This window comes from Dromiciops gliroides, chromosome 5 (genome assembly GCF_019393635.1).
Source record: "Dromiciops gliroides isolate mDroGli1 chromosome 5, mDroGli1.pri, whole genome shotgun sequence".
NCBI classification, from domain to species: Eukaryota; Metazoa; Chordata; class Mammalia; order Microbiotheria; family Microbiotheriidae; genus Dromiciops; species Dromiciops gliroides.
Genome location: NC_057865.1, coordinates 185,580,148 through 185,591,552, shown reverse-complemented (window position 1 = coordinate 185,591,552; position 11,405 = coordinate 185,580,148). Strand labels below are relative to the sequence as shown.

General features: G+C 35.5%; 1 non-coding gene across 1 annotated transcript; it reads left to right on the top strand.

Moving 5' to 3' along the window:
- The first annotated feature begins 8,364 nt into the window (after positions 1-8,364).
- LOC122730272 lies at positions 8,365-8,492 on the top strand. The gene has a single exon (XR_006353462.1). It is a non-coding gene; the product is annotated as a U6atac minor spliceosomal RNA (small nuclear RNA).
- Positions 8,493-11,405: the final 2,913 nt, after the last annotated feature.

The window sequence follows — 11,405 nt, the reverse complement described above, 5'->3', positions numbered from 1 at the left end:
TAGGCTCCCAGAAACCCATGACTAGAGATCCCAGGTTGAAGGCTCTACTTATTCCCTTCACCTAGAATAGAAAAGAACAAAAGAAAAAAAATCAAAGACCCTGGCCCATTTCATAGAGTCACATCACCTACAGGAGTAGAAAGCAGAAAAGAAATGTCACTCAAGACCTTCCCTCTTACTCTCCATTTAACACATGGTATCACTGAGGTGTGAGGTTTGAGTGAGATTTTCCCCATCCCTTAGTTATAAGAGATTTAATTATGATAATAATCAGTGCATCAACTAAAATTGTGATTTACTATTTCTAGATATTTTATTCTATTTTATTAGTTGATTAAGTGAATTATAGAGCTAATCTCAATGTTGGATGATTAGCAATGCTGTATGATCATGAAGTCTTGGTAGAACATCCCTAGCCGTCATCTGTTGCTTCTAGACATCATCCTCTCCAACTCAGCATTTGGTATCCAGTAATTCTAGTTCGTAGATCATGATTCTGATTAGCCATCCTAAGTAGCTTCTAGCTAACATTTATTACATCACAGTTTGCAGATTGTGGTGTTTCCCACTAATGGCAAAGCTAGTGCCTAGAAAGCAAATTTTGGCTGATCAACCAATGATTGCAAATTTGAGAAATTTGTCTAGAATTTGTAAGCCCTGTGAGGGTATAAAACCCTGGTGAGCACCAAGCTCGGGATCTCTCAGGACCTACCCCTGCTTGAGACTGGCTTTATTGTGAGACTGGCCCTCTGTCAATAAACCTATTTTCTTAAGCTTTGAGACTTTGCTGTTTTTATCATGCATTGAACTTACACATTTTTATGACAGAGGGAATGAGGCCTTTACTCTCAGACATGAATGTAGGAAAGCGATGATAAAAGAGGAAATCCCTTGAGAAGACAAGAGTCAAAAGGATAATATAGAGAATCAAAAATAAATTAAACAGGGCAGCTAGGTGGAGCAGTGTATAAAGCACTGGCCCTGGATTCAGGAGGACCTGAGTTCAAATCCAGCCTCAGACACTTGACACTTACTAGCTGTGTGACCCTGGGCAAGTCACTTAACCCTCATTGACCCACAAAAAATAATAAATAGATAAATAAATAAATAAGACACAGAAATAGTCATAAAATTATGAAAGAAAGATGATGGACAGTTTATAGCTGATGGAAACTACTGGGAAAGGAAACTGTCTGAATAGACAATTCCTCTAAGGGAATTAGGGAGATTACTAATTACTCTCTTGCCTAATTTCACAGATGTTGGAATATTGGTGTGAATTTGGGAGAGGTACCCGGAATCATGGAGCAATAAAATTGGATATAATTATCTGAGGAATTATAGGCTACACTCTGACAAATGAACAATTTGTTATATTTGGCATTTTCAGTTTGATCAATTTAAATTCACATATGATTTCTATTTTATAGAAATATAATTGAACTTAATAGAGTACTTAGAAATGCATTTAGTTGGTGATATTAGTTGGGGACAATTATCTATTTTGCATATGATCTTTTATCTTGTACATATTAATTGATTAGCTAAATTTGCTCTGTCATGCTTTTTGAAGGCAAGAACATGAAATGTACAAATTGAGTCACATGCATGTAATATTTTATCTATGTAGGTAATTTGGAAATATATTTGGTTGAAATAATGTTACTAACCATAGCAGTATATTTTGATTTCATGAGGTTTTTTTAAATAATTACTTTGCCTTTCTTTTACGTTTATACACTGCAAAATAATTTGTATCCTATATTGTAGCAGATAAAGCTGTGCTATTAATGGTCACAAAAGGATTTTAACAATATTTTTTGAAACCGTAGTGTTAGTCATATCTGATAATATGCATGCTATTACTGATTTATCAGTAGAGTAGTATTGCAATTTTTAGATATTTAGCTAACAGATCATGGAGAACTTTAGGCTTTTTGTATTACAGTCTTAGAAAAGCATAGTCTTTGGCTACTGATAATATAATAGGCTTAGGCTGTCAACCAAAGGAAGGATGTTCATTGAGTATAGATTGATATTCAGGAATCTTGAATATTAAATTTCAGAGACTTTGTTTCCTGTAACATGTTATGACATTAAGTGACTTGTTTAAATGGTTACTATTTCAAGGATATTTTCATGCCTTACTTTTTGGAATGAGTTTAAGTTTATGCTGTGGTGTTCTTACAAATATCATGTGAACTTCAGATGAATAGGATATATGAGAAAGAAGGGATAAAAATTCCTCCCCTTGTTGGACTTGAAAGCTAAGAGGTCCCCATTGTGGATGACACATGACTGAGGAAAATGACTGTAAATGACAATGTCAGGAGAAACTTCGAAAAAATTCAATTGCTGAAGAAGAATCTGAGGTCATGATTGAGACTAATGTAATGGTAGCACTTGAAACATTATATGAAGAATACTATTAATATTGAGAGTTTAAATAAGCATAGATTTGGGAGTATGGATGGAATGATTTCAACTACTTCTGCCCACAGAATGTCAAGGATGTGAAAAATGGATGTAATGATTTCAACTACTTTCTGCCCACAGAATGTCAAGGATGTGAAATATCTTTTTGATTTGTATTTTGTGGTAATGCTGCATGCATAAAATCAGTTACATCTGTTGGTTGGTAATAAGTACATATGCATATGTATATATGTGTATGTGTGTTTTTATACATATATACACATACAGATGTATATGCTATTCCAAAGCTTAAAACTACACTAAGACTTCTGAATCATTCTGTTTTTCCATTTATCTAATTATATGTAGTTAGATGGATATCTATACCTCTCTGTGTATGTATTCTCTCTTGATACTAACCTTTCAGAGCATTCCTTTCCATCTTATTTTCAGAAGACCTATAGATTAGTAAATAAAGAGGCAGATATTAGGCATGTATTTTGATAGACAGTGATGATGATTGACATTATAAACTCAAAAACTGGGAGATGATTATGAAACCTCCTTAGCCCAACCATTGTTGAGAAAATTATACCTACCAGACATACTCTAATTGTTTGAATGAAGGTGGGAATGGCACTTCCCCTCTTCCCTTAATCTAGCATCATGAAGCCATGGTCAATAGGTCAGAAATTTAAGACTAAATTTTCTGTTATGACTATGGATAGTGATGGTATATCTAGCAAGATGGAAAAATGAAAATTTCCAACTAACCCACACTCTCAGAAAACCTATCATCTCAGAAATGGTGAAAAAAATTTTAATGAAGTAAAAGAACAGTCAAGGGAGAAAAAGAAATTCCCATCTGTTAATCTGCACAAAATGGAAAGGAGTAAGGGACAATATTATTAACATTACCACTTTGCTAGCCCCACTTCTGTAGTTTCCCTCTGGTTCCAGGGTATATAGAGTCAAAAGAAATTTGGGAGGAACAATAGATGGAACAGAAAATCAAGAAAGGTCTCACTGGCAACTATTAGGTAAATATTCTTTCAGCATCAATTTAATCAGAGCTCACTACTCAACAGAGGTTAAGTATAGGAGTTAAGATAAAGTTCTGTATATGATCATGTGGAATTGGGGTTGGCAGTAAAAAGAGGAGTCAGGGCAGAGATACTGAGAAAATGACCATGTAAAGGAAAACTCATGATGATAAAACTGAAGTCACAGAGTAAAATAATTCCAGGATAAAACTCAGAAGTAGAAAACAATTCTGTAATAATGGTAACTATGAGACTATCATATTCTAATTCATCTGTTACCTGTTACTACCTCTATGGCTAGCAAACTGGCCCTACCTACAATTCCTCCTATCCTTGTGTTACTAAACTTGGGAGTAAAATACCCCCAATCCTTTCCTCTGATGCTCATTCTATTTAACCCTTCACCTCCCATAGGCTTCCAATGCTTCCTTTGTATCATATGGAATTCCCATTTTACAGCTAACAAATTTCCCTTCATTCTCTACTTTTTCCTTTCATTCTCAACCTTTTCCTTTCATTCTCCTTCCATCTACTTATTCAGAAAGCATCTTCTTGAGCATGGGTTGCACATTTACTTATATCTCCATCACCCTGGTCTTTGAGAAGGAATTGCAATATTCATTGCTCTCCACTGACACTTTCAGACTCTTTATTATCTTCACTCAGCACCCTCTCCTTCTCTGAAATATTTCTATTCAAATTTATCACTCAATACATATCATGGTGGCTGTTGTCTATGGATCCTCAGGTCATTCTTCCTCCTTTCTTAAGGGGTTCAGTACTTGGGATCCATGGTCTTCTTCTCCTTCCTTAATCATACTCTTAAATTTGGCAACTTCAATATCCATGTTGATATTCAAACACCCTAAGTTCCAAATTCCTAAATCACCTCAAATTTCATTCCTGGAATCCACTTCATCCATACATAGGGAGAGTTCTATATAGGATCTCACTATTTTCTACAATTGTAGATGAAAAACCTGGCACAATTTGGGTGCTATAAATGCTAGCTATTATTCTTTTATTCCATTTAGAATTTTATCTTCCAAATTACATGTAAAAATAAATTTTGACATCAATTTTTGAATAGAATTTTATTTTACAAAATATGTGTAAAAACAAAATTTTAACAGCAAATTTTTTTAAAACTTTGTGTTCCAACTTCTCTTCCCCCCTCCATTCCCACCCCACCCACAGGAGCTCAAGCAATTCAAAATAAGTTATACATGAGTAGTCATGGAAAACATCTCCACATTAGCCAGGTTGTGAAGGAAAACAGAAAGAACAAAACTTCGGATTAAGGAACTATCAAAAAAAAAGTATGCTTCACTCTGTTTTCAGATACCATTAGTTCTTTCTCTATAGATGGATTGCAATTTTCATAAGTCCTTCAGAGTTACATTGGATCATTTCATTACTGACAATAACCATGTCCTTCCCAGCAGATCATCTTACACTATTGCCATTATTTTGTATACAGTACATTTCACACTGCTTCAGTTCATGTAGGTCTTTCCAGGTTTTTCTGATAGCATCCTGTTCATAACTTTTATATAGTTCCTTAAACTTGACCAAGAATTTTCTTCACAATAGCCCAGCAAAGTAAGTACCATATGTTTTGCCATTATAATCAATTATAACTGTTTCCCTCCATCCTATTCCCTTCCCATGATATTTACTCTATTTTTTACCTTCTTTTACCCTATTCCTCCTCAAAAGTGTTTTGCTTCTGACTGCCCCCTCCCCCACTCTGTTCTTCCTTCTTTCACCCTTCCCTCCTTATCCCCTTGCATTCCTACTTTCCTACAGGGTTAGATAGATTACTCCACCCAATTGGGTGTGTATGTTATTCCCTCCTTGAGCCAACTCTGATGAAATTAAGGTCTTTGAGCTATTCTGATGTGTATAAGGCTCCTTTACTTCCCCACACCTCCCTCATCTCTCCCTCCACTCCATACACCATTTCCTGTTACTTTCATTTGAGAATTCACCCCATTCTGCCACTTCCCTATCCCCTCCTCCATTGTATTCCTCTCCCCCTCCATTTTAACCCAAAGATGTCATCACGAGGCATCTAGGTGACACAGTAGACAAAGCACCTGTCTTGGACCTAGGAGGACCTGAGCCCACATTCAGCCTTGGATGCAAGACACTCATTAACCCAGACTACCCCCTAACACCCTTCCCCCCCAAAAAAAAGAGAAACAAAAAAAATGCTTTACAGATATCATCCCTTCATCATCCTTTCCCACCCGTGTCCTTTGTTTAAATTTATTCCTATCATCTGCCCTAATACTCAGAAGGCTCTTGTGATTTAGACATATCATCTTCCCATGTGGTAATGTAAACAGTTTAACCATTTAACATCTCTCATAAATTCTTTTTCCTGTTTATCTTTTTATGCTTCTCTAGGGCCCTGCATTTGAAAGTCAAATTTTCTATTGAGTTCAGGTCTTTTCATCATGAATACCTGAAAGTCTTCTTTTTCATTGAAGTCCTATTTTTCCCCCTGAAAGATTATGCACATGGGTAGGTGATTTTTGGTTTAAACTCAATTCCTTTGCCCTCCAGAATATCCTATTCCATGGCCTCCAATCCTTTAATATAGAAGCTGCTAGATCATGTGCTATCCTTACTGTGACTCCACAGTATTTGAATTGTTTCTTTATGGCTGCTTGCCACATTTTCTCCTTGACCTGGGAGCTCTGGAATTTGGCTATAATATTCCTGGAAGTTTCCCTTTTGGGATCTCTTTCAGGAGGTGAACAGTGGATTCTTTTAATTTCTATTTTACTTTCTGGTTCTAGAATATTAGGACAAATTTCCCTGACAATTTATTGGAAGATGGTATCTAAGCTCTTTCCCTGATTATGGTTTTCAGGTAGTTGAATAATTTTCAAATTATCTCTCCTTGATTTATTTTCCAGGTCAGCTGTTTTTCCAAGAAGATATTTCACATTGCCCTTTATTTTTTTATTCATTTGGATTTGCTTTATTGTGTCTTGGTTTCTCATAAAATTCCTAGATTCCATTTGTTCAATCCTAATTCTTAGGCAATTATTTTTGCCAGAGAGCTTTTCCATTTGGATTTTCAAGATGTTGATTTTTTCCTCCTGTCTTTCCTGTGTCACCCTCATTTTTCTTCCCTTATTTTCCTCTAACTCTCTAACTTTACCTTCAAAGTCCTTTGGGGGTACTTCTATGGCCTGAGACCAATACATATTTTTCTTGGATGCTTTAAATGTAGGGGCCCTGATATTGCTATCCTCTTCTGAGGGTGCACCTTGATCTTCCTTGCCCAGGGTCACATAGCTAGTAAGTGTCCGAAGCTGTATTTGATCTCAGATTCTTCTGACTCTAAGGTCAATGCTCTATCCTATGCTCCACCTAGCTGCCTTAATTGTATTGGATTGGTTGATTGGGTAGGCAGGGTTGTGTAATAGAAGTAGGAGGAGATTTGGATCCAATCAAATCAAAGTACTGCTACTTATTTGTATTTGGGGAAAGTGAGGAAAAAGCAAAGGCTATAGATTAGAAGGATGGAAAACCTTGAGAGACTGAAGATTATGTTGAGGATGAAGAATAGGTTTGCAAGGAGTAAGGCAGAAGGAAAGTATATAATCAGATATGTAAATTTCAAGTACTATGAATACATTATTCAAATAAATTGCCAATATTATACATTTTAAAATGAGACAAAATGCTTTATGAATTAGAGAATTCACTTTCCTACTATTTCACCCACATGCTTCTCTCAAGAAAAGCATTATAGTTATTAAACAGCTATACAATTCAGATGAAAAGTGAAGGATATGGCTCCATGCAACTAAACTTTAATAGAATAATTTTACATAGGAAGAATTTTGTTATTCAAATTGGAATTCTTCCAAGGGAAAGGAAGTTAACACTGCTTACACATGTCATCTAGTCATAGATTCAATTACCTTGATTTAAAAAAGGTTTTGATAACATGTTGTAAAAAAGACTATTATTCTGAGGTCATTAAATATGAACCACTTGGATAGATTAAGAACTGTCTAAGATAGTCAAGTTATAGAGTGTAGTTAATAATAGCTTCATACAGTGTAGGAGGGACTATTGAAGGAATATGGAAATCTGATAATTATTTTCTAGAAAGAAATTAACAAGTAAAAAAAAGAAGAGAATTTAAGTTAATTCCAAATTTTTCTTCAAATTTTGGGCCATGCAGTCAAAAAAAGGAAATAAGGATAACAAAAATAAAACAAAACAAAAAACTCTACAAAACATCAGAAGGAAAGCTTTCATTAAATGGTTTGGAACCCAGAGGCAACTCTTTTATTGCTTAGAACTGCTGCTTTAGACACTTCTAAGGCAAAAATACAAGTTACAAAGCATAGACAGCTGATAGCAACCTGTCCTGGATATCAGGCCAGGTGTAGACAAACAAGTCTATAATGATAAAAAAAAATGGCTGGTTTATACCATCTATTAGTTCAAGTATTAGAGTAGAGATATCAGCCAGTGACAAAAGATCCAACAAACCAGTCACTAATCTAACTTATGATGTTATAGTTGAATCAAAAGAAATAGTTACCAACAAATCTGAGTGCCAGTACTAGAAATAATTTAATTAGTGTGCCTTGTGGGAAATTAAATATGTGTATTGCTGAACATGTTAATTACTACATGTTTGGGCATCTTTGTTTATTGTTTCGATGTTATCTTCATTCAACTATGTTATATGTCATGTTCACACTACAATGATAAGTTGTTTTGTTCATTGTGGATATACTAATTTTTATGGTTATAGTATACTTTCTATAACCAGCTAGGTGCTAAAGTGAATGGAGCATTGGACTTAGATTCAGGAAGTACTGAGTTCACATCTAGCTTCAGACATTTACTAGCTATATGACCCCCATATATGTTGTATGAAAGGAAAGAATGTTACTACTCCCTTTGACAAGGATAGAAGAGATCCTAATGGCTTTTACAACACAGTTATGGTTAAGACATTGCCACCTACTCTGTGGCACCTAACTATGTTTCCTGGGGTATATGGGCTTATTCGAAGTTCTTCAGGGAGAACTAGCACCTGTGGTATGAGGACTTGCCAAACCCTTTTCAGGGCTTCTCATTCACTTTTGGTGTCTGCCTCTCACCCAACTCTCACCTATGGCTTCAAGAAGCTGTAGCATGCACAGTGGCCATACCCTGGTAAAACTGTCTTGACAGAATGGCTAAACCAGATTGATGTTAACCAACAGGCTACAAACTGATCAGTGGGTTAGGGGGATTTCTACCCCAAGTATGTGAAGACCTCCTACCCGTGAAGGCAACTGAAGCAGGCACTGTAGAGTACACCAAGCTTTGTCAGACATCAAAGATGCCAAGGTTGTCCACTGCAGCCTAGTTGCCTTGACTTTTGTCCTGCCATTTTTTGATGAATTTAGAAGACAGTGAAGGAGTTGACTTTGAACAATTCTGCCTCATTTAAATCCAATTCACATGCAAGTCAAGACATGACCCATGGTGCCACTGGTCCTCTTTAAAAGCAAAGGATGAACAACAATATGACCCCACCCCTGACCCGAGCCCTTATTCTGTAAAGCAACTAAGGAAGGTGGATTTTGTCCTGAAAACCCCATAAAGAAACATACACCTATGATGAAAACATCTAGTGTATAATAAATATAATGCTAAACTTTGCACCTTTCTTGAAGATAGCAGAGCAAGGGAGTGATTGCCCTGTTATAACTTTCCTAATCCCCCCACAAATTCTGCCTATCCAAAACTTGGAATGAGGCATTCCAGATTCATCTATAAATTCCTGTTACACACACATGGTTTTTTATTACACAGAATCAGTGTTACCCTACTAAGAAACTGAAAAATAAAAAAAGAATAGAAAATTAAGTAATTTACTAAGTTTCTTCACATATCCTGTTTTGTGTCATGTAATCAAAAAATAAGACAATAATAATAACCCAGACCTATCCCTATTCCCCTGAAAAACAAAAACAAAAACAAAAACAAAAAACCTCTCCTTAACCAGAGTCCTGCGCATTATGCTATTTGAAATATAGTGTAATCCTTCCCAGCTCCTTCCCTGTTAAAGGGAAAACAAACAAAACGCTTGTTACTACACTAACAACATAAATATCATTGTTTCTAAGTACATTTTGTATGGGATTTTTTTTCTCTAATACAACTACATGAAGCAGAGATGAGTATTAATTCACATTGGATACAACTTCTAGGTCCTTATTGAAGTTAGCAGAAAAATACATTGTTATATAAAGATGTATTACATAAATAAAAGCTATTTTATCACCAGATGTCCTTCTATTTTAAGTTTCTCAAATAAGCTATCTTTCTAGGACAAGTTTGTCTTATTGCTAATATACATATGTATGTATGTATGTGTGTATGTATGTATCTATCTATATGTGTGTAATTATATAACTACTATGATTGATAATAATGATTTACATTACTACAGTTATTTTAAGATAGGTAATTTCATTAGCATTGGTACTTATTCCTGATATTGTGATAATCCTGGTCTCTCAAATCATGGAATTTTAGAGCTGAAGGTACATTAGAAATCATCTAGACTAACCCACTCATTTCATAGTTTTAAAAATAATGTCTATCTCTTCCTATATGTAAAGTATAATGAGATATTTTTAAGCTCTTCATAACACTTTCAACAATAACCTTTTCCCCTTAAATCTTTCAGAAGCAAAGTGCCTGCTCACACATGGAACCTAGTACCTGTTCTTGCCTAGATAAGCCCAAAACTGACTCAAATCCATATTAGCTTTTCTCTTTTCTGTTTCTTTACCTAAGTACAGGTAAAAAAAACCCACAATCATAAAATGGTGTGTTTCTAGTTAGTTGTAATCTTATGAGTTGTGAGGTTAGAAGCTCCTTGTTCCAAGTGCTTGTTGTCTAACAGTAAAAGATATCTCTAAGAACCTCTCCAAAGAGAAAATGACCACCACTAGGAGCTTACTACTAGGATAAGAATAAGAATGAAGGAATCCAATTTAGGATATGGTTGGCCATAAGATGTGAAATTTGAGTGACCTATTGAAACAGTGCCAATACTTAGTGAAAGTGAAATTCTTGTCAAACTATTTTGCATTTTGATGTTTTAAGTATCAATTGCTTAGCAAAGTGCAATAGGACTGAGAGATTATTGATTCATGTTTAAGCATTTGAGGTTCTGAGATCATTGTTGTATGCTTGTGAAATATGGACAGTATACTAGTGCCATGCCATTTGAATTGTCTTAGGAAGATTCTGAGGATCACCTGGCAAGATAAGGTACTGGACACTGAGGTCCCTTCTCAAGCTGAAGTGCCAAGCATTCAAAATCTACTGCAGAAAGCAAAATTCCAATGGTTTGGCCAAGTTGTCTGAATGCAAAATATATACTTGCCTTAGAAGACTATTTTACAGAGAACTCACATAGGACAAGTGTATACATGGGGGTTAGAAGAAGTGATACAAGAACACTTTCAAGGTCTCTCTAAAAAACTTTAGTATCGTTTGTGAGACATGGGAGACACTGACATAGGACCACTCAATTTGGTGTACCCATATCAAAGAAGGTACTGTGTTCTATGAGCAATGCAGAATTGCAGTAGCTCACAAGAAAAGAGAGATTTGCCCAACATGGAGTAGAAACTTCCAAGCTCATATTGGTCTGATACCCTGACAGTTAGATACATTGTATCCTAACTCCAAAATAGTGATGTAATTTTAGTCCTTTTAGAGAATAAAGGACAGTAAGCAGCCAAGCATTTGTCAATGGATAAGTCTTTTATATTTTAAAAATTCTTTTGTTGGGGGAAGGAATAAATAGTTGTCCTCTACCTGAAAAAACAGTCCAAAGACATACAATGACTCCCCCAGGGTCACACAGTGATGGCATAGTCCTAGAATCTGGGTTTCTTT